This window comes from Macaca fascicularis, chromosome 15, assembly GCF_037993035.2.
Source record: "Macaca fascicularis isolate 582-1 chromosome 15, T2T-MFA8v1.1".
NCBI classification, from domain to species: Eukaryota; Metazoa; Chordata; class Mammalia; order Primates; family Cercopithecidae; genus Macaca; species Macaca fascicularis.
In genome coordinates, this window is record NC_088389.1 from 22,572,673 (window position 1) to 22,597,165 (window position 24,493).

Genomic DNA, 24,493 nt, shown 5'->3' on the forward strand with positions numbered 1-24,493 from the left:
GTGGAATTGGCAGAGTGATATTTGGAAGCCCATAGAGGGCTATTTTGAAAAAGGAAATATCCTCAGATGAAATCTGGAAAGAAGCTTTCTGAGAACTGCTAAGTGTTCTGTGAATTCCTCTCACAGAGTTACATCTGGATTTCGTGGATCTCTTTGCTAGCCTTATTTCTGTGGAATCTGAGAACAGATATTTCGGTTCCCTTTGAAGACTATAGGGCCAAAGGAAATATCCTCCTATAACAAAGAGAAAGAAGCTTTATGAGAAACTTCTTTGTGTTCTGTGAAATCATCTAACATAGTTACAGCTTTCCCATCAAGAAGCCTTTCGCTAAGACAGTTTTGTGGAATTGGCAAAGTGATATTTCGAAGCCCATAGAGGGCTATGGTGAAAAAGGAAATATCCTCAGATGAAATCTGGAAAGAAGCTCTCTGAGAAACTGCTTAGTGTTCTGTTAATTCATCACACAGAGTTACATCTGTATTTCGTGGATCTCTTTGCTAGCCTTTTTTCTGTGGAATCTGAGAACAGATATTTCGGATCCCTTTGAAGACTATAGGGCCAAAGGAAATATCCTCCGATAACAAGGAGAAAGAAGCTTTCTGAGAAACTTCTTTGTGTTCTGTGAAATCATCTCACAGAGTTACAGCTTTCCCTAGAAGAAGCCTTTCGCTGAGACAGTTCTTGTGGAATTGGCAAAGTGATATTTGGGAGCCCATAGAGGGCTATGGTGAAAAAGGAAACATCCTCAGATGAAATCTGGAAAGCAGCTTTCTGAGAAACTGCTTCATGTTCTGTTAATTCATCTCACAGAGTTACATCTGTATTTCGTGGATCTCTTTGCTAGCAATATTTCTGTGGAATCTGAGAACAGATATTTCGGATCCCTTTGAAGAGTATAGGGACAATTTAAATATCTTTCGAAAGCAAAGAGAAAGAAGATTTGTGAGAAACTTCTTTGTGTTCTGTGAAATCATCTCACAGAGTAACAGCTTTCCCCTCAACAACCCTTTTGCTATGACAGTTCTTGTGGAATTGGCAAAGTGATATTTGGAAGCTCTTAAAGGGCTATGGTGAAAAAGGAAATATCCTCAGATGAAATCTGGAAAGAAGCTTTCTGAGAAACTGCTTAGTGTTCTGTTAATTCATCTCACAGAGTTACATCTGTATTTCGTGGATCTCTTTGCTAGCCTTATTTCTGTGGAATCTGAGAACAGATATTTCGGATCCCTTTGAAGAATATAGGGCCAAAGGAAATATCCTCCGATAACAAAGAGAAAGAAGCTTTCTGAGAAACTTCTTTGTGTTCTGTGAAATCATCTCAAAGGGTTACAGCTTTCCCCTCAAGAAGCCTTTCGCTAGGACAGTTCTTGTGGAATTGGCAGAGTGATATTTGGAATCCCCTAGAGGGCTATGGTGAAAAAGGAAATATCCTCAGATGAAATCTGGAAAGAAGCTTTCTGAGAAACTGCTTAGTGGTTTGTTAATTCATCTCACAGAGTTACATCTGTATTTCGTGGATCTCTTTGCTAGCCTTATTTCTGTGTAATCTGAGAACAGATATTTCGGATCCCTTTGAAGACTATAGGGCCAAAGGAAATATCCTCCGATAACAAAGAGAAAGACGCTTTCTGAGAAACTTCTTTGTGTTCTGTGAAATCATCTCAGAGAGTTACAGCTTTCTCCTCAAGAAGCCTTTCGATAAGGCAGTTCTTGTGGAATTGGCAGAGTGATATTTGGAAGCCCATAGAGGGCTATGGTGAAAAAGGAAATATCCTCAGATAAAATCTGGAAAGAAGCTTTCTGAGAAACTGTTTAGGTTTCCGTTAATTCATCTCGCAGAGTTACATCTTTATTTCGTTGATCTCGTTGCTAGCCTTATTTCTGTGGAATCTGAGAACAGATATTTCGGATCCCTTTGACGACTATAGGGCCAAGGGAAATATCCTCCGATAACAAAGAGAAAGAAGCTTTCTGAGAAACTTCTTTGTGTTCTGTGAAATCATCTCACAGACTTACAGCTTTCCCCTTAAGAAACCTTTCGCTAAGACAGTTCTTGTGGAATTGGCAAAGTGATATTTGGAAGCCCATAGAGGGCTATGGTGAAAAAGGAAATATCCTCCGATGAAATCTGGAAAGAAGCTTTCTGAGAAACTGCTTAGTGTTCTGTTAATTCATCTCACAGAGTTACATCTGTATTTCGTGGATCTCTTTGCTACCCTTATTTCTGTGGAATCTGAGAACAGATATTTCGGATACCTTTGAAGACTATAGGGCCAAAGGAAATATCCTCCGATAACAAAGAGAAAGAAGCTTTCTGAGAAACTTCTTTGTGTTCTGTGAAATCATCTCACAGAGTTACAGCTTTCCCCTCAAGAAGCCTTTCGCTAAGACAGCTCTTGTGGAATTGGCAAAGTGATATTTGGAAGCCCTTGATGGCTATGGGGAAAAAGGAAATGTCCCCGATGAAATCTGGAAAGAAGCTTTCTGAGAAACTGCTTAGTGTTCTGTTAATTCATCTCACAGAGTTACATCTGTATTTCGTGGATCTCTTTGCTAGCCTTAATTCTGTGGAATGTGAGAACAGATATTTCTGATCCCCTTGAAGACTATAGGGCCAAAGGAAATATCCTCCGATAACAAAGAGAAAGAAGCTTTCTGAGAAACTTCTTTGTGTTCTGTGAAATCATCTCACAGAGTTACAGCTTTCCCCTCAAGAAGCCTTTCGCTAAGATAGTTCTTGTGGAATTGGCAAAGTGATATTTGGTAGCCCATAGAGGGCTAGGGTGAAAAAATAAATATCCTCAGATGAAATCTGGAAAGAAGCTTTCTGAGAAACTGCTTAGTGTTCTGTTAATTCATCTCACAGAGTTACATCTGTATTTCGTGGATCTCTTTGCTAGCCTTATTTCTGTGGAATCTGAGAACAGATATTACGGATCCCTTTGAAGACTATAGGGCCAAAGGAAATATCCTCCGATAACAAAGAGAAAGAAGCTTTCTGAGAAACTTCTTTGTGTTCTGTGAAATCATCTCACACACAGCTTTCCCTTCAAGAAGCCTTTCGCTAAGACAGTTCTTGTGGAATTGGCGAAGTGATATTTGGAAGCCCATAGAGGGCTATGGTGAAAAAGGAAATATCCTCAGATGAAATCTGGAAAGAAGCTTTCTGAGAAACTGCTTAGTGTTCTGTTAATTCATCTCACAGAGTTACATCTGTATTTCATGGATCTCTTTGCTAGCCTTATTTCTGTGGAATCTGAGAACAGATATTTCGGATCCCTTTGAAGACTATAGGGCCAAAGGAAATATCCTCGGATAACAAAGAGAAAGAAGCTTTCTGAGAAACTTCTTTGTGTTCTGTGAAATCATCTCACAGAGTTACAGCTTTCCCTAGAAGAATCCTTTCACTAAGACAGTTCTTGTGGAATTGGCAAGGTGATATTTGGTAGCCCATAGAGGGCTATGGTGAAAAAGGAAATATCCTTAGATGAAATCTGGAAAGAAGCTTTCTGAGAAACTGCTTAGTGTTCTGTTAATTCATCTCACAGAGTTACATCTGTATTTCGTGGATCTCTTTGCTAGCCTTATTTCTGTGGAATCTGAGAACAGATATTTCGGATCCCTTTGAAGATTATAGGGCCAAAGGAATTATCCTGCAATAACAAAGAGAAAGAAGCTTTCTGAGAAACTTGTTTGTGTTCTGTGAAATCATCTCACAGTGTTACAGCTTTCCCCTCAAGAAGACTTTCGCTAAGACACTTCTTGTGGACTTGGCAAAGTGATATTTGGAAGCCCATAGAGGGCTATGGTGAAAAAGGAAATATCTTCAGATGAAATCTGGAAAGAAGCTTTCTGAGAAAGTGCTTAGTGTTCTGGTAATTCATCTCACAGAGTTACATCTGTATTTCGTGGATCCCTTTGCTAGCCTTATTTCTGTGGAATCTGAGAACAGATATTTCGGATCCCTTTGAAGACTACAGGGCCAAAGGAAATATTCTCCGATAACAAAGAGAGAGAAGCTTTCTGAGAAACTTCTTTGTGTTCTGTGAAATCATCTCACAGAGTTACAGCTTTCCCCTCAAGAAGCCTTTCGCTAAGACAGTTCTTGTGGAATTGGCAAAGTGATATTTGGAAGCCCATAGAGGGCTATGGTGAAAAAGGAAATATCCTCCGATGAAATCTGGAAAGAAGCTTTCTGAGAAACTGCTTAGTGTTCTCTTAATTCATCTCACAGAGTTCCATCTGTATTTCGTGGATCTCTTTGCTAGCCTTATTTCTGTGGAATCTGAGAACAGATATTTCGGATCCCTTTGAAGACTATAAGGCCAAAGGAAATATCCTCCGATAACAAAGAGAAAGAAGCTTTGTGAGAAACTTCTTTGTGTCCTGTGAAATCATCTCACAGATTTACAGCTTTCCCCTCAAGAAGCCTTTCGCTAAGACAGTTCTTGTGGAATTGGCAAAGTGATATATGGAAGCCCCTTGGGGCTACGTTGAAAAACGAAATATCCTCAGATGAAATCTGGAAAGAAGCTTTCTGAGAAACTGCTTAGTGTTCTGTTAATTCATCTCACAGAGTTACATCTGTATTTCGTGGATCTCTTTGCTAGCCTTATTTCTGTGGAATCTGAGAACAGATATTTCGGATCCTTTTGAACACTACATGTCCAAAGGAAATATCCTCCGATTACAAAGAGAAAGAAGCTTTCTGAGAAACTTCTTTGTGTTCTGTGAAATCATCTCACAGAGTTACAGCTTTCCCTAGAAGAAGCCTTTCGCTAAGACAGTTCTTCTGGAATTGGCAAAGTGATATTTGGTAGCCCATAGAGGGCTATGGTGAAAAAGGAAATATCCTCAGATGAAATCTGGAAAGAAGCTTTCTGAGAAACTGCTTAGTGTTCTGTTAATTCATCTCACAGAGTTACATCTGTATTTCGTGGATCTCTTTGCCAGCCTTATTTCTGTGGAATCTGAGAACAGATATTTCGGATCCCTTTGAAGACTATAGGGCCAAAGGAAATATTCTCCGATAACAAAGAGAAAGAAGCTTTCTGAGAAACTTCTTTGTGTTCTGTGAAATCATCTCACAGAGTTACAGGTTTCCCGTCAAGAAGCCTTTCGCTAAGACAGTTCTTGTGGAATTGGCAAAGTGATATTTGGAAGCCCATAGAGGGCTATGGTGAAAAAGGAAATATCCTCAGATGAAATCTGGAAAGAAGCTTTCTGAGAAACTGCTTAGTGTTCTGTTAATTCATCTCAAAGAGTTACATCTGGATTTCGTGGATCTCTTTGCTAGCGTTATTTCTGTGGAATCTGAGAACAGATATTTCGGATCCCTTTAAAGACTACAGGGCCAAAGGAAATATCCTCCGATAACAAAGAGAAAGAAGCTTTCTAAGAAACTTCTTTGTGTTCTGAGAAATCATCTCACAGAGTTACAGGTTTCCCCTCAAGAAGCCTTTCGCTAAGACAGTTCTTGTGGAAATGGCAAAGTGATATTTGGTAGCCCATAGAGGGCTATGGTCAAAAGGAAATATCCCCAGATGAAATCTGGAAAGCAGCTTTCTGAGAAACTGCTTCGTGTTCTGTTAATTCATCTCACAGAGTTACGTCTGTATTTCGTGGATCTCTTTGCTAGCCTTATTTCTGTGGAATCTGAAAACAGATATTTCGGATCCCTTTGAAGAGTATAGGACCAAAGGAAATACCTTCCGATAACAAAGAGAAAGAAGCTTTCTGAGAAACTTCTTTGTGTTCTGTGAAATCATCTCACAGAGTTACAGCTTTCCCCTCAACAAGCCTTTCGCTAAGACAGTTCTTGTGGAATTGGCAAAGTGATATTTGGGAGCCCATAGAGGGCTATGATGAAAAAGGAAATATCCTCCGATGAAATCTGGAAAGAAGCTTTCTGAGAAACTGCTTAGTCTTCTGTTAATTCATCTCACAGAGTACCATCTGTATTTCGTGGATCTCTTTGCTAGCCTTATTTCTGTGAAATCTGAGAACAGATATTTCGGATCCCTTTGAAGACTACCGGACCAAAGGAAATATCCTCTGAGAACAGAGAGAAAGAAGCTTTCTGAGAAACTTCTTTGTGTTCTGTGAAATCATCTCACAGAGTTACAGCTTTCCCCTCAAGAAGCCTTTCGCTAAGACAGTTCTTGTGGAATTGGCAAAGTGATATTGGGAAGCCCATAGAGGGCTATGGTGAAAAAGGAAATATCCTCAGATGAAATCTGGAAAGAAGCTCTCTGAGAAACTGCTTAGTGTTCTGTTAATTCATCTCACAGAGTTACATCTGTATTTCGTGGATCTCTTTGCTAGCCTTATTTCTGTGGAATCTGAGAACAGATATTTCGAATCCCTTCGAAGACTATAGGGCGAAAGGAAATATCCTCCGATAACAAAGACATAGAAGCTTTCTGAGAAACTTCTTTGTGTTCTGTGAAATCATCTCACAGAGTTACAGATTTCCCTAGAAGAAGCCTTTCGCTAAGACAGTCCTTGTGGAATTGGCAAAGTGATATTTGTTAGCCCATAGAGGGCTATGGTGAAAAAGGAAATATCCTCAGATGAAATCTGGAAAGCAGCTTTCTGAGAAACTGCTTCGTGTTCTGTTAATTCATCACACAGAGTTACATCTGTACTTCGTGGATCTCTTTGCTAGCCTTATTTCTGTGGAATCTGAGAACAGATATTTCGGATCCCTTTGAAGACTACAGGGCCAAAGGAAATATCCTCCGATAACAAAGAGAGAGAAGCTTTCTGAGAAACTTCTTTGTGTTCTGTGAAATCATCTCACAGAGTTACAGCTTTCCCCTCAAGAAGCCTTTCGCTAAGACAGTTCTTGTGGAATTGCAAAGTGATATTTGGAAGCCCATAGAGGGCTATGGTGAAAAAGGAAATATCCTCCGACGAAATCTGGAAAGAAGCTTTCTGAGAAACTGCTTAGTGTTCTCTTAATTCATCTCACAGAGTTCCATCTGTATTTCGTGGATCTCTTTGCTAGCCTTATTTCTGTGGAATCTGAGAACAGATATTTCGTATCCCTTTGAAGACTATAGGGCCAAAGGAAATATCCTCTGATAACAAAGAGAAAGAAGCTTTCTGAGAAACTTCTTTGTGTTCTGTGAAATCATCTCACAGAGTTACAGCTTTCCCTAGAAGAAGCCTTTCGCTAAGAGAGCTCTTGTGGAATTGGCAAAGTGATATTTGGAAGCCCCTGGAGAGCTATGGTGAAAAAGGAAATATCCTCAGATGAAATCTGGAAAGAAGCTTTCTGAGAAACTGCTTAGTGTTCTCTTAATTCATCTCACAGAGTTCCATCTGTATTTCGTGGATCTCTTTGCTAGCCTTATTTCTGTGGAATCTGAGAACAGATATTTCGGATCCCTTTGAAGAGTATAGGGCCAAGGGAAATATCTTCCGATAACAAAGAGAAAGAAGCTTTCTGAGAAACTTCTTTGTGTTCTGTGAAATCATCTCACAGAGTTACAGCTTTCCCCTCAAGAAGACTTTCGCTAAGACACTTCTTGTGGAATTGGCAAAGTGATATTTGCAAGCCCCTAGAGGGCTATGGTGAAAAAGGAAATATCTTCAGATGAAATCTGGAAAGAATCTTTCTGAGAAAGTGCTTAGTGTTCTGGTAATTCATCTCACAGAGTTACATCTGTATTTCGTGGATCTCTTTGCTAGCCTTATTTCTGTGGAATCTGAGAGCAGATATTTCGGATCCCTTTGAAGACTATAGGGCCAAAGGAAATATCCTCCGAGAACAAAGAGAAAGAAGCTTTCTAAGAAACTTCTTTGTGTTCTGTGAAATCATCTCACAGAGTTACAGCTTTCCCCTCAAGAAGCCTTTCGCTAAGACAGTTCTTGTGGAATTGGCAAAGTGATATTTGGAAGCCCCTAGAGGGTTATGGTGAAAAAGGAAATATCCTCAGATAAAATCTGGAAAGAAGCTTTCTGAGAAACTGTTTAGGTTTCCGTTAATTCATCTTGCAGAGTTACATCTGTATTTCGTTGATCTCGTTGCTAGCATTATTTCTGTGGAATCTGAGAACAGATATTTCGGATCCCTTTGACGACTATAGGGCCAAAGGAAATATCCTCCGATAACAAAGAGAAAGAAGCTTTCTGAGAAACTTCTTTGTGTTCTCTGAAATCATCTCACAGAGTTACAGCTTTCCCCTCAAGAAGCCTTTCGCTAAGACAGTTCTTGTGGAATTGGCAAAGTGATATTTGGAAGCCCATAGAGGGCTATGGTGAAAAAGGAAATATCCTCCGATGAAATCTGGAAAGAAGCTTTCTGAGAAACTGCTTAGTGTTCTCTTAATTCATCTCACAGAGTTCCATCTGTATTTCGTGGATCTCTTTGCTAGCCTTATTTCTGTGGAATCTGAGAACAGATATTTCGGATCCCTTTGAAGACTATAAGGCCAAAGGAAATGTCCTCCGATAACAAAGAGAAAGAAGCTTTCTGAGAAACTTCTTTGTGTTCTGTGAAATCATCTCACAGAGTTACAGCTTTCCCTAGAAGAAGCCTTTCGCTTGGACAGCTCTTGTGGAATTGGCAAAGTGATATTTGGAAGCCCCTGGAGGGCTATGGTGAAAAAGGAAATATCCTCAGATGAAATCTGGAAAGAAGCTTTCTAAGAAACTGCTTAGTGTTCTCTTAATTCATCTCACAGAGTTCCATCTGTATTTCGTGGATCTCTTTGCTAGCCTTATTTCTGTGGAATATGAGAACAGATATTTCGGATCCCTTTGAAGACTATAGGGCCAAAGGAAATATCATCCGATAACAAAGAGAAAGAAGCTTTCTGAGAAACTTCTTTGTGTTCTGTGAAATCATCTCACAGAGTTACAGCTTTCCACTCAAGAAGCCTTTCGCTAAGACAGTTCTTGTGGAATAGGCAAAGTGATATTTGGAAGCCCCTAGAGGGCTATGGTGAAAAAGGAAATATCCTCAGATGAAATCTGGAAAGAAGCTTTCTGAGAAACTGCTTAGTGTTCTGTTAATTCATCTCACAGAGTTACATCTGTATTTCGTGGATCTCTTTGCTAGCCTTATTTCTGTGGAATCTGAGAACAGATATTTCAGATCCCTTTAAAGACTATAGGGCCAAGGAAATATCCTCCGATAACAAAGAGAAAGAAGCTTTCTGAGAAACTTCTTTGTGTTCTGTGAAATCATCTCACAGAGTTACAGCTTTCCCCTCAAGAAGCCTTTCGCTAAGACAGCTCTTGTGGAATTGGCAAAGTGATATTTGGAATCCCTTAGAGGGCTATGGTGAAAAAGGAAATATCCTCCGATGAAATCTGGAAAGAAACTTTCTGAGAAGCTGATTAGTTTTCTGTTAATTCATCTCGCAGAGTTACATCTGTATTTCGTGGATCTCTTTGCTAGCCTTATTTCTGTGGAATGTGAGAACAGATATTTCGGATCCCATTGAAGACTATAGGGCCAAAGGAAATATCCTCCGATAACAAAGAGAAAGAAGCTTTCTGAGAAACTTCTTTGTGTTCTGTGAAATCATCTCACAGAGTTACAGCATTCCCCTCAACAAGCCTTTCGCTAAGACAGTTCTTGTGGAATTGGCAAAGTGATATTGGGAAGCCCATAGAGGGCTATGGTGAAAATGGAAATATCCTCAGATGAAAACTGGATAGAAGCTTTCTGGGAAAGTTCTTAGTGTTCTGTTAATTCATCTCACAGAGTTACATCTGTATTTCGTGGATCTCGTTGCTAGCCTTATTTCTGTGAAATCTGATAACAGATATTTCGGATCCCTTTGAAGACTATAGGGCCAAAGGAAATATCCTCCGATAACAAAGAGAAAGAAGCTTTGTGAGAAACTTCTTTGTGTCCTGTGAAATCATCTCACAGATTTACAGCTTTCCCCTCAAGAAGCCTTTCGCTAAGACAGTTCTTGTGGAATTGGCAAAGTGATATATGGAAGCCCCTTGGGGCTATGGTGAAAAACGAAATATCCTCAGATGAAATCTGGAAAGAAGCTTTCTGAGAAACTGCTTAGTGTTCTGTTAATTCATCTCACAGAGTTACATCTGGATTTCGTGGATCTCTTTGCTAGCCTTATTTCTGTGGAATCTGAGAACAGATATTTCGGATCCTTTTGAACACTACAGGTCCAAAGGAAATATCCTCCGATTACAAAGAGAAAGAAGCTTTCCGAGAAACTTCCTTGTGTTCTGTGAAATCATCTCACAGAGTTACAGCTTTCCCTAGAAGAAGCCTTTCGCTAAGACAGTTCTTCTGGAATTGGCAAAGTGATATTTGTTAGCCCATAGAGGGCTATGGTGAAAAAGGAAATATCCTCAGATGAAATCTGGAAAGCAGCTTTCTGAGAAACTGCTTCGTGTTCTGTTAATTCATCACACAGAGTTACATCTGTATTTCGTGGATCTCTTTGCTAGCCTTATTTCTGTGGAATCTGAGAACAGATATTTCGGATCCCTTTGAAGACTACAGGGCCAAAGGAAATATCCTCCGATAACAAAGAGAGAGAAGCTTTCTGAGAAACTTCTTTGTGTTCTGTGAAATCATCTCACAGAGTACCAGCTTTCCCCTCAAGAAGCCTTTCGCTAAGACAGTTCTTGTGGAATTGGCAAAGTGATATTTGGAAGCCCATAGAGGGCTATGGTGAAAAAGGTAATATCCTCCGACGAAATCTGGAAAGAAGCTTTCTGAGAAACTGCTTAGTGTTCTCTTAATTCATCTCACAGAGTTCCATCTGTATTTCGTGGATCTCTTTGCTAGCCTTATTTCTGTGGAATCTGAGAACAGACATTTCGGATCCCTTTGAAGACTATAGGGCCAAAGGAAATATCCTCCGATAACAAAGAGAAAGAAGCTATCTGAGAAACTTCTTTGTGTCTGTGAAATCATCTCACAGAGTTACAGCTTTCCACTCAAGAAGCCTTTCGCTAAGACAGTTCTTGTGGAATTGGCAAAGTGATATTTGGAAGCCCCTAGAGGGCTATGGTGAAAAAGGAAATATCCTCAGATGAAATCTGGAAAGAAACTTTCTGAGAAACTGCTTAGTGTTCTGTTAATTCATCTCACAGAGTTACATCTGTATTTCGTGGATCTCTTTGCTAGCCTTATTTCTGTGGAATCTGAGAACAGATATTTTGGATCCCTTTAAAGACTATAGGGCCAAGGAAATATCCTCCGATAACAAAGAGAAAGAAGCTTTCTGAGAAACTTCTTTGTGTTCTGTGAAATCATCTCACAGAGTTACAGCTTTCCCTTCAAGAAGCCTTTCGCTAAGACAGCTCTTGTGGAATTGGCAAAGTGATAGTTGGAATCCCTTAGAGGGCTATGGTGAAAAAGGAAATATCCTCAGATGAAATCTGGAAAGAAGCTTTCTGAGAAACTGCTTAGTGTTCTGTTAATTCATCTCACAGAGTTACATTTGTATTTCGTGGATCTCTTTGCCAGCCTTATTTCTGTGGAATCTGAGAACAGATATTTCGGATCCCTTTGAAGACTATAGGGTCAAAGGAAATATTCTCCGATAACAAAGAGAAAGAAGCTTTCTGAGACAATTCTTTGTGTTCTGTGAAATCATCTCACAGAGTTACAGCTTTCCCGTCAAGAAGAATTTCGCTAAGACACTTCTTGTGGAATTGGCAAAGTGATATTTGGAAGCCCCTAGAGGGCTATGGTGAAAAAGGAAATATCCTCAGATGAAATCTGGAAAGAAGCTTTCTGAGAAACTGCTTAGTGTTCTGTTAATTCATCTCACAGAGTTACATCTGTATTTCGTGGATCTCTTTGCTAGCGTTATTTCTGTGGAATCTGAGAACAGATATTTCGGATCCCTTTGAATACTACAGGGCCAAAGGAAATATCCTCCGATAACAAAGAGAAAGAAGCTTTCTGAGAAACTTCTTTGTGTTCTGTGAAATCATCTCACAGAGTTACAGCTTTCCCCTCAAGAAGCCTTTCGCTAAGACAGTTCTTGTGGAAATCGCAAAGTGATATTTGGTAGCCCATAGAGGGCTATGGTCAAAAGGAAATATCCTCAGATGAAATCTGGAAAGCAGCTTTCTGAGAAACTGCTTCGTGTTCTGTTAATTCATCTCACAGAGTTACATCTGTATTTCGTGGATCTCTTTGCTAGCCTTACTTCTGTGGAATCTGAAAACAGATATTTCGGATCCCTTTGAAGAGTATAGGGCCAAAGGAAATATCTTCCGATAACAAAGAGAAAGAAGCTTTCTGAGAAACTTCTTTGTGTTCTGTGAAATCATCTCACAGAGTTACAGCTTTCCCCTCAAGAAGCCTTTCGCTAGGACAGTTCTTGTGGAATTGGCAGAGTGATATTTGGAAGCCCATAGAGGGCTATGGTGAAAAAGGAAATATCCTCAGATGAAATCTGGAAAGAAGGTTTCTGAGAAACTGCTTAGTGTTCTGTTAATTCATCTTACCGAGTTACATCTGTATTTCGTGGATCTCTTTGCTAGCCTTATTTCTGTGGAATCTGAGAACAGATATTTCAGATCCCTTTGAAGACTATAGGGCCAAGGAAATATCCTCCGATAACAAAGAGAAAGAAGCTTTCTGAGAAACTTCTTTGTGTTCTGTGAAGTCATCTCACAGAGTTCCTGCTTTCCTCTCAAGAAACCTTTCGCTAAGACAGCTCTTGTGGAACTGGCAAAGTGATATTTGGAAGCCCTTAGATGACTATGGTGAAAAAGGAAATATCCTCCGATAAATCTGGAAAGAAGCTTTCTGAGAACCTGCTTAGTGTTCTGTTAATTCATCTCACAGAGTTACATCTGTATTTCGGATCTCTTTGCTAGCCTTATTTCTGTGGAATGTGACAACAGATATTTCGGATCCCATGGAAGACTATAGGGCCAAAGGAAATATCCTCCGATAACAAAGAGGAAGAAGCTTTCTGAGAAACTTCTTTGTGTTCTCTGAAATCATCTCACAGAGTTACAGCTTTCCCCTCAAGAAGCCTTTCGCTAAGACAGTTCTTGTGGAATTGGCAAAGTGATATTTGGAAGCCCATAGAGGGCTATGGTGAAAAAGAAAATATCCTCAGATGAAATCTGGAAAAAACTTTCTGAGAAACTGCTTAGTGTTCTGTTAATTCATCTCACAGAGTTACATCTGTATTTCGTGGATCTCTTTGCTAGCCTTATTTCTGTGGAATCTGAGAACAGACATTTCGGATCCCTTTGAAGACTATAGTGCCAAAGGAAATATCCTCCGATAACAAAGAGAAAGAAGCTTTCTGAGAAACTTCTATGTGTTCTGTGAAATCATCTCACAGAGTTGCAGCTTTCCCCTCAACAAGCCTTTCGCTAAGACAGTTCTTGTGGAATTGGCAAAGTGATATTTGGAAGCCCATAGAGGGCTACGGTGAAAAAGGAAATATCCTCAGATGAAATCTGGAAAGAAGCTTTCTGAGAAACTGCTTAGTGGTTTGTTAATTCATCTCACAGAGTTACATCTGTATTTCGTGGAACTCTTTGCTAGCCTTATTTCTGTGTAATCTGAGAACAGATATTTCGGATCCCTTTGAAGACTATAGGGCCAAAGGAAATATCCTCCGATAACAAAGAGAAAGACGCTTTCTGAGAAACTTCTTTGTGTTCTGTGAAATCATCTCACAGAGTTACAGCTTTCCCCTCAAGAAGCCTTTCGATAAGGCAGTTCTTGTGGAATTGGCAGAGTGATATTTGGAAGCCCATAGAGGGCTATGGTGAAAAAGGAAATATCCTCAGATAAAATCTGGAAAGAAGCTTTCTGAGAAACTGTTTAGGTTTCCGTTAATTCATCTCGCAGAGTTACATCTGTATTTCGTTGATCTCGTTGCTAGCCTTATTTCTGTGGAATCTGAGAACAGATATTTCGGATCCCTTTGACGACTATAGGGCCAAGGGAAATATCCTCCGATAACAAAGAGAAAGAAGCTTTCTGAGAAACTTCTTTGTGTTCTGTGAAATCATCTCACAGACTTACAGCTTTCCCCTTAAGAAACCTTTCGCTAAGACAGTTCTTGTGGAATTGGCAAAGTGATATTTGGAAGACCATAGAGGGCTATGGTGAAAAAGGAAATATCCTCCGATGAAATCTGGAAAGAAGCTTTCTGAGAAACTGCTTAGTGTTCTGTTAATTCATCTCACAGAGTTACATCTGTATTTCGTGGATCTCTTTGCTAGCCTTATTTCTGTGGTATCTGAGAACAGATATTACGGATACCTTTGAAGACTATAGGGCCAAAGGAAATATCCTCCGATAACAAAGAGAAAGAAGCTTTCTGAGAAACTTCTTTGTGTTCTGTGAAATCATCTCACAGAGTTACAGCTTTCCCCTCAAGAAGCCTTTCGCTAAGACAGCTCTTGTGGAATTGGCAAAGTGATATTTGGAAGCCCTTTGATGGCTATGGGGAAAAAGGAAATGTCCCCGATGAAATCTGGAAAGAAGCTTTCTGAGAAACTGCTTAGTGTTCTGTTAATTCATCTCACAAAGTTACATCTGTATTTCGTGGATCTCTTTGCTAGCCTTAATTCTGTGGAATGTGAGAACAGATATTTCTGATCCCCTTGAAGACTATAGGGCCAAAGGAAATATCCTCCGATAACAAAGAGAAAGAAGCTTTCTGAGAAACTTCTTTGTGTTCTGTGAAATCATCTCACAGAGTTACAGCTTTCCCCTCAAGAAGCCTTTCGCTAAGATAGTTCTTGTGGAATTGGCAAAGTGATATTTGATAGCCCATAGAGGGCTAGGGTGAAAAAATAAATATCCTCAGATGAAATCTGGAAAGAAGCTTTCTGAGAAACTGCTTAGTGTTCTGTTAATTCATCTCACAGAGTTACGTCTGTATTTCGTGGATCTCTTTGCTAACGTTAATTCTGTGGAATCTGAGAACAGATATTTCGGATCCATTGAAGAGTATAGGGCCAAAGGAAATATCCTGCGATAACAAAGAGAAAGAAGCTTTCTGAGAAACTTCTTTGTGTTCTGTGAAATCATCTCACAGAGTTACAGCTTTCCCCTCAAGAAGCCTTTCGCTAAGACAGTTCTTCTGGAATTGGCAAAGTGATATTTGGAAGCCCATAGAGGGCTATGGTGAAAAAGGAAATATCTTCAGATGAAATCTGGAAAGAAGCTTTCTGAGAAACTGCTTAGGGTTCTGGTAATTCATCTCACAGAGTTACATCTGTATTTCGTGGATCTCTTTGCTAGCCTTATTTCTGTGGAACCTGAGAAAAGATATTTCAGATCCCTTTGAAGACTATAGGGCCAAGGAAATATCCTCCGATAACAAAGAGAAAGAAGCTTTCTGAGAAACTTCTTTGTGTTCTGTGAATTCATCTCACAGAGTTACAGCTTTCCCCTCAAGAAGCCTTTCGCTAAGACAGCTCTTGTGGAATTGGCAAAGTGATATTTGGAAGCCCTTAGAGGGCTATGGTGAAAAAGGAAATATCCTCCGATGAAATCTGGAAAGGAGCTTTCTGAGAAACTGCTTAGTGTTCTGTTAATTCATCCCGCAGAGTTACATCTGTGTTTCGTGCATCTCTTTGCTAGCCTTATTTCTGTGGAATGTGAGAACAGATATTTCGAATCCCATTGAAGAATATAGGGCCAAAGGAAATATCCTCCGATAACAAAGAGAAAGAAGCTTTCTGAGAAACTTCTTTGTGTTCTGTGAAATCATCTCACAGAGTTACAGCTTTCCCCTCAAGAAGCCTTTCGCTAAGACAGTTCTTGTGTAATTGGCAAAGTGATATTGGGAAGCACATAGAAGGCTATGGTGAAAAAGGAAATATCCTCAGATGAAAACTGGAAAGAAGCTTTCTGAGAAACTGCTTAGTGTTCTGTTAATTCATCTCACAGAGTTACATCTGTATTTCGTGGATCTCTTTGCTAGCCTTATTTCTGTGGAATCTGAGAACAGATATTACGGATCCCTTTGAAGACTATAGGGCCAAAGGAAATATCCTCCGATAACAAAGAGAAAGAAGCTTTCTGAGAAACTTCTTTGTGTTCTGTGAAATCATCTCACACACAGCTTTCCCATCAAGAAGCCTTTCGCTAAGACAGTTCTTGTGGAATTGGCGAAGTGATATTTGGAAGCCCATAGAGGGCTATGGTGAAAAAGGAAATATCCTCAGATGAAATCTGGAAAGAAGCTTTCTGAGAACTGCTTAGTGTTCTGTGAATTCATCTCACAGAGTTACATCTGGATTTCGTGGATCTCTTTGCTAGCCTTATTTCTGTGGAATCTGAGAACAGATATTTCGGATCCCTTTGAAGACTATAGGGCCAAAGGAAATATCCTCCGATAACAAAGAGAAAGAAGCTTTCTGAGAAACTTCTTTGTGTTCTGTGAAATCATCTCACAGAGTTACAGCATTCCCCTCAAGAAGCCTTTCGCTAAGACAGTTTTGTGGAATTGGCAAAGTGATATTTGGAAGCCCATAGAGGGCTATGGTGAAAAAGGAAATATCCTCAGATGAAATCTGGAAAGAAGTTCTCTGAGAAACTGCTTAGTGTTCTGTTAATTCATCACACAGAGTTACATCTGTATTTCGTGGATCTCTTTGCTAGCCTTATTTCTGTGGAATCTGAGAACAGATATTTCGGCTCCCTTTGAAGGCTATAGGGCCAAAGGAAATATCCTCCGATAACAAAGAGAAAGAAGCTTTCTGAGAAACTTCTTTGTGTTCTGTGAAATCATCTCACTGAGTTACAGCTTTCCCTAGAAGAAGCCTTTCGCTAAGACAGTTCTTGTGGAATTGCCAAAGTGATATTTGGAAGCCCATAGACGGCTATGGTGAAAAAGGAAATATCCTCAGATGAAATCTGGAAAGAAGCTTTCTGAGAAACTGCTTAGTGTTCTGTTAATTCATCTCACAGAGTTACATCTGTATTTCGTGGATCTCTTTGCTAGCCTTATTTGTGTAGAATCTGAGAACAGATATTTCGGAACCCTTTAAAGACTACAGGGACAAAGCAATATCCTCCGATAACAAAGAGAAAGAAGCTTTCTGAGAAACTTCTTTGTGTTCTGTGAAATCATCACACAGAGTTACAACTTTCCCCTCAAGAAGCCTTTCGCTAAGACAGTTCTTGTGGAATTGGCAGAGTGATATTTGGAAGCCCCTAGAGGGCTATGGTGAAAAAGGAAATATCCTCAGATGAAATCTGGAAAGAAGCATTCTGAGAAACTGCTTAGTGTTCTGTTAATTCATCTCACAGAGTTACATCTGTATTTCGTGGATCTCTTTGCTAGCCTTCTTTCTGTGGAATCTGAGAACAGATATTTCGGATCCCTTTGAAGACTACAGGGCCAAAGGAAGTATCCTCCGATAACAAAGAGAAAGAAGCTTTCTGAGAAACTGCTTTGTGTCCCTTGAAATCATCTCACAGAGTTACAGCTTTCCCGTCAAGAAGACTTTCGCTAAGACAGTTCTTGTGGAATTGGCAAAGTGATATTTGGAAGCCCATAGAGGGCTATGGTGAAAAAGGAAATATCCTCAGATGAAATCTGGAAAGAAGCTGTCTGAGAAACTGCTTAGTGTTCTGTTAATTCACCTCACAGAGTTCCATCTGTATTTCTTGGATCTCTTTGCTACCCTTATTTCTGTAGAACCTGAGAACAGATATTTCGGATCCCTTTGAAGACTATAGGGCCAAAGGAAATATCCTCCGAGAACAAAGAGAAAGAAGCTTTCTGGGAAACTTCTTTGTGTTCTGTGAAATCATCTCACAAAGTTACAGCTTTCCCTAGAAGAAGCCTTTCGCTAAGACACTTCTTGTGGAATTGGCAAAGTGATATATGGAAGCCCCTAGAGGGCTACGGTGAAAAAGGAAATATCCTCAGATGAAATCTGGAAAGAAGCTTTCTGAGAAACTGCTTAATGTTCTGTTAATTCATCTCACAGAGTTACATCTGTATTTCGTTTATCTCTTTGCTAGCCTTATTTCTGTGGAATCTGAGAACAGATATTTCGGATCCCTTTGAAGACTATGCGGTCAAAGGAAATATCCTCCGATAACAAAGAGACTGAAGCTTTCTGAGAAACTTCTTTGTGTTCTCTGAAATCATCTCACAGAGTTACAGCTTTCCCCTCAAGAAGCCTTTCGCTAAGACAGTTCTTGTGGAATTGGCAAAGTGATATTGGGAAGCCCATAGAGGGCTATGGTGAAAAAGGAAATATCCTCAGATGAAATCTGGAAAGAAGCTGTCTGAGAAACTGCTTAGTGTTCTGTTAATTCATCTCACAGAGTTACATCTGTATTTCGTGGATCTCTTTGCTAGCCTTATTTCTGTGGAATCTGAGAACAGATATTTCGGATCCCTTTGAAGACTATGGGGCCAAAGGAAATATCCTCCGATAACAAAGAGACAGAAGCTTTCCGAGAAACTTCTTTGTGTTCTCTGAAATCATCTCACAGAGTTACAGCTTTCCCCTCAAGAAGCCTTTCGCTAAGACAGTTCTTGTGTAATTGGCAAAGTGATATTGGGAATCCCATAGAGGGCTATGGTGAAAAAGGAAATATCCACAGATGAAATCTGGAAAGAAGCTTTCTGAGAAACTGCTTAGTGTTCTGTTAATTCATCTCACAGACTTACATCTGTATTTCGTGGATCTCTTTGCTAGCCTTATTTCTGTGGAATCTGAGAACAGATATTTCGGATCCCTTTGAAGACCATAGGGCCAAAGGAAATATCCTCCGATAACAAAGAGAAAGACGCTTTCTGAGAAACTTCTTTGTGTTCTCTGAAACCATCTCACAGAGTTACAGCTTTCTCCTCAAGAACCCTTTCGCTAAGACAGTTCTTGTGGAATTGGCAAAGTGATATTGGGAAGCCCATAGAGGGCTACGGTGAAAAAGGAAATATCCACAGATGAAATCTGGAAAGAAGCTTTCTGAGAAACTGCTTAGTGTTCTGTTAATTCATCTCACAGAGTTACATCTGTATTTCGTGGATCTCTTTGCTAGCCTTATTTCTGTGGAATATGAGAACAGATATTTCGGTTCCCTTTGAAGACTATAGGGCCAAAGGAAATATCCTCCGATAACCAAGAGAAAGAAGCTTTCTGAGACACTTCTTTGTGTTCTGTGAAATCATCTCACAGAGTTACAGCTTTCCCCTCAAGAAGCCTTTCGCTAAGACAGTCCTTGTGGAATTTGCAAAGTGATATATGGAAGCCCCTAGAGGGCTATGGTGAAAAAGGAAATATTCCTAGATAAAATCTGGAAAGAAGATTTCTGAGAAACTGCTTAGTGTTCTGTTAATTCATCTCACAGAGTTACATCTGTATTTCGTGGATCTCTTTGCTAGCCTTATTTCTGTGGAATCTGAGAACAGATATTTCGGATCCCTTTGAAGACTATAGGGCCAAGGGAAATATCTTCCGATAACAAAGAGAAAGAAGCTTTCTGAGAAACTTCTTTGTGTTCTGTGAAATCATCTCACAGAGTTACAGCTTTCCCCTCAAGGACCCTTTCGCTAAGACAGTTCTTGTGGAATTGGCAAAGTGATATTTGGAAGCCAATAGAGGGCTATGGTGAAATAGGAAATATCCTCCGATGAAATCTGGAAAGAATTTTTCTGAGAAACTACTTAGTGTTCTGTTAATTCATCTCACAGAATTACATCTCTATTTCGTGGATCTCTTTGCTAGCCTTATTTCTGTGGAATGTGAGAACAGATATTTCGTTTCCCTTTGAAGACTATAGGGCCAAAGGAAATATCCTCCGATAACAAAGAGAAAGAAGCTTTCTGAGAAACTTCTTTGTGTTCTGTGAAATCATCTCACAGAGTTACAGCTTTCCCCTCAAGAAGCCTTTCGCTAAGACAGACCTTGTGGAATTGGCAAAGTGATATATGGAAGCCCCTAGAGGGCTATGGTGAAAAAGGAAATATCCCTAGATAAAATCTGGAAAGAAGCTTTCTGAGAAACTGCTTAGTGTTCTGTTAATTCATCTCACACAGTTACATCTGTATTTCGTGGATCTCTTTGCTAGCCTTATTTCTGTGGAATCTGAGAACAGATATTTCGGATCCCTTTGAAGACTATAGGGCCAAAGGATATATCCTCCGATAACAAAGAGAAAGAAGCTTTCTGAGAAACTTCTTTGTGTTCTGTGAAATCATCTCACAGAGTTACAGCTTTCCCTAGAAGAAGCCTTTCGCTAAGACAGTTCTTGTGGAATTGGCAAAGTGATATTTGTAAGCCTATAGACGGCTATGGTGAAAAAGAAAATATCCTCAGATGAAATATGGAAAGAAGCTTTCTGAGAAACTGCTTAGTGTTCTGTTAATTCATCTCACAGAGTTACATCTGTATTTCGTGGATCTCTTTGCTAGCCTTATTTCTGTGGAATCTGAGAACAGATATTTCGTATCCCTTTGAAAACTACAGGCCCAAAGCAAATATCCTCCGATAACAAAGAGAAAGAAACTTTCTGACAAACTTCTTTGTGTTCTGTAAAATCATCTCACAGAGTTACAGCTTTCCCCTAAAGAAGCCTTTCGCTACGACAGTTCTTGTGGAATTGGCAGAGTGATATTTGGAAGCCCATAGAGGGCTATGGTGAAAAAGGAAATATCCTCAGATGAAATCTGGAAAGAAGCTTTCTGAGAACTGCTAAGTGTTCTGTGAATTCCTCTCACAGAGTTACATCTGGATTTCGTGGATCTCTTTGCTAGCCTTATTTCTGTGGAATCTGAGAACAGATATTTCGGTTCCCTTTGAAGACTATAGGGCCAAAGGAAATATCCTCCTATAACAAAGAGAAAGAAGCTTTATGAGAAACTTCTTTGTGTTCTGTGAAATCATCTAACATAGTTACAGCTTTCCCATCAAGAAGCCTTTCGCTAAGACAGTTTTGTGGAATTGGCAAAGTGATATTTCGAAGCCCATAGAGGGCTATGGTGAAAAAGGAAATATCCTCAGATGAAATCTGGAAAGAAGCTCTCTGAGAAACTGCTTAGTGTTCTGTTAATTCATCTCACAGAGTTACATCTGTATTTCGTGGATCTCTTTGCTAGCCTTATTTCTGTGGAATCTGAGAACAGATATTTCGGATCCCTTTGAAGACTATAGGGCCAAAGGAAATATCCTCCGATAACAAGGAGAAAGAAGCTTTCTGAGAAACTTCTTTGTGTTCTGTGAAATCATCTCACAGAGTTACAGCTTTCCCTAGAAGAAGCCTTTCGCTGAGACAGTTCTTGTGGAATTGGCAAAGTGATATTTGGTAGCCCATAGAGGGCTATGGTGAAAAAGGAAACATCCTCAGATGAAATCTGGAAAGCAGCTTTCTGAGAAACTGCTTCATGTTCTGTTAATTCATCTCACAGAGTTACATCTGTATTTCGTGGATCTCTTTGCTAGCAATATTTCTGTGGAATCTGAGAACAGATATTTCGGATCCCTTTGAAGAGTATAGGGACAATTTAAATATCTTTCGAAAGCAAAGAGAAAGAAGATTTGTGAGAAACTTCTTTGTGTTCTGTGAAATCATCTCACAGAGTAACAGCTTTCCCCTCAACAACCCTTTTGCTATGACAGTTCTTGTGGAATTGGCAAAGTGATATTTGGAAGCTCTTAAAGGGCTATGGTGAAAAAGGAAATATCCTCAGATGAAATCTGGAAAGAAGCTTTCTGAGAAACTGCTTAGTGTTCTGTTAATTCATCTCACAGAGTTACATCTGTATTTCGTGGATCTCTTTGCTAGCCTTATTTCTGTGGAATCTGAGAACAGATATTTCGGATCCCTTTGAAGAATATAGGGCCAAAGGAAATATCCTCCGATAACAAAGAGAAAGAAGCTTTCTGAGAAACTTCTTTGTGTTCTGTGAAATCATCTCAAAGGGTTACAGCTTTCCCCTCAAGAAGCCTTTCGCTAGGACAGTTCTTGTGGAATTGGCAGAGTGATATTTGGAATCCCCTAGAGGGCTATGGTGAAAAAGGAAATATCCTCAGATGAAATCTGGAAAGAAGCTTTCTGAGAAACTGCTTAGTGGTTTGTTAATTCATCTCACAGAGTTACATCTGTATTTCGTGGATCTCTTTGCTAGCCTTATTTCTGTGTAATCTGAGAACAGATATTTCGGATCCCTTTGAAGACTATAGGGCCAAAGGAAATATCCTCCGATAACAAAGAGAAAGACGCTTTCTGAGAAACTTCTTTGTGTTCTGTGAAATCATCTCAGAGAGTTACAGCTTTCCCCTCAAGAAGCCTTTCGATAAGGCAGTTCTTGTGGAATTGGCAGAGTGATATTTGGAAGCCCATAGAGGGCTATGGTGAAAAAGGAAATATCCTCAGATAAAATCTGGAAAGAAGCTTTCTGAGAAACTGTTTAGGTTTCCGTTAATTCATCTCGCAGAGTTACATCTTTATTTCGTTGATCTCGTTGCTAGCCTTATTTCTGTGGAATCTGAGAACAGATATTTCGGATCCCTTTGACGACTATAGCGCCAAGGGAAATATCCTCCGATAACAAAGAGAAAGAAGCTTTCTGAGAAACTTCTTTGTGTTCTGTGAAATCATCTCACAGACTTACAGCTTTCCCCTTAAGAAACCTTTCGCTAAGACAGTTCTTGTGGAATTGGCAAAGTGATATTTGGAAGCCCATAGAGGGCTATGGTGAAAAAGGAAATATCCTCCGATGAAATCTGGAAAGAAGCTTTCTGAGAAACTGCTTAGTGTTCTGTTAATTCATCTCACAGAGTTACATCTGTATTTCGTGGATCTCTTTGCTACCCTTATTTCTGTGGAATCTGAGAACAGATATTTCGGATACCTTTGAAGACTATAGGGCCAAAGGAAATATCCTCCGATAACAAAGAGAAAGAAGCTTTCTGAGAAACTTCTTTGTGTTCTGCGAAATCATCTCACAGAGTTACAGCTTTCCCCTCAAGAAGCCTTTCGCTAAGACAGCTCTTGTGGAATTGGCAAAGTGATATTTGGAAGCCCTTTGATGGCTATGGGGAAAAAGGAAATGTCCCCGATGAAATCTGGAAAGAAGCTTTCTGAGAAACTGCTTAGTGTTCTGTTAATTCATCTCACAGAGTTACATCTGTATTTCGTGGATCTCTTTGCTAGCCTTAATTCTGTGGAATGTGAGAACAGATATTTCTGATCCCCTTGAAGACTATAGGGCCAAAGGAAATATCCTCCGATAACAAAGAGAAAGAAGCTTTCTGAGAAACTTCTTTGTGTTCTGTGAAATCATCTCACAGAGTTACAGCTTTCCCCTCAAGAAGCCTTTCGCTAAGATAGTTCTTGTGGAATTGGCAAAGTGATATTTGGTAGCCCATAGAGGGCTAGGGTGAAAAAATAAATATCCTCAGATGAAATCTGGAAAGAAGCTTTCTGAGAAACTGCTTAGTGTTCTGTTAATTCATCTCACAGAGTTACATCTGTATTTCGTGGATCTCTTTGCTAGCCTTATTTCTGTGGAATCTGAGAACAGATATTACGGATCCCTTTGAAGACTATAGGGCCAAAGGAAATATCCTCCGATAACAAAGAGAAAGAAGCTTTCTGAGAAACTTCTTTGTGTTCTGTGAAATCATCTCACACACAGCTTTCCCATCAAGAAGCCTTTCGCTAAGACAGTTCTTGTGGAATTGGCGAAGTGATATTTGGAAGCCCATAGAGGGCTATGGTGAAAAAGGAAATATCCTCAGATGAAATCTGGAAAGAAGCTTTCTGAGAAACTGCTTAGTGTTCTGTTAATTCATCTCACAGAGTTACATCTGTATTTCATGGATCTCTTTGCTAGCCTTATTTCTGTGGAATCTGAGAACAGATATTTCGGATCCCTTTGAAGACTATAGGGCCAAAGGAAATATCCTCCGATAACAAAGAGAAAGAAGCTTTCTGAGAAACTTCTTTGTGTTCTGTGAAATCATCTCACAGAGTTACAGCTTTCCCTAGAAGAATCCTTTCACTAAGACAGTTCTTGTGGAATTGGCAAATTGATATTTGGTAGCCCATAGAGGGCTATGGTGAAAAAGGAAATATCCTTAGATGAAATCTGGAAAGAAGCTTTCTGAGAAACTGCTTAGTGTTCTGTTAATTCATCTCACAGAGTTACATCTGTATTTCGTGGATCTCTTTGCTAGCCTTATTTCAGTGGAATCTGAGAACAGATATTTCGGATCCCTTTGAAGATTATAGGGCCAAAGGAATTATCCTGCAATAACAAAGAGAAAGAAGCTTTCTGGGAAACTTGTTTGTGTTCTGTGAAATCATCTCACAGTGTTACAGCTTTCCCCTCAAGAAGACTTTCGCTAAGACACTTCTTGTGGACTTGGCAAAGTGATATTTGGAAGCCCATAGAGGGCTATGGTGAAAAAGGAAATATCTTCAGATGAAATCTGGAAAGAAGCTTTCTGAGAAAGTGCTTAGTGTTCTGGTAATTCATCTCACAGAGTTACATCTGTATTTCGTGGATCCCTTTGCTAGCCTTATTTCTGTGGAAT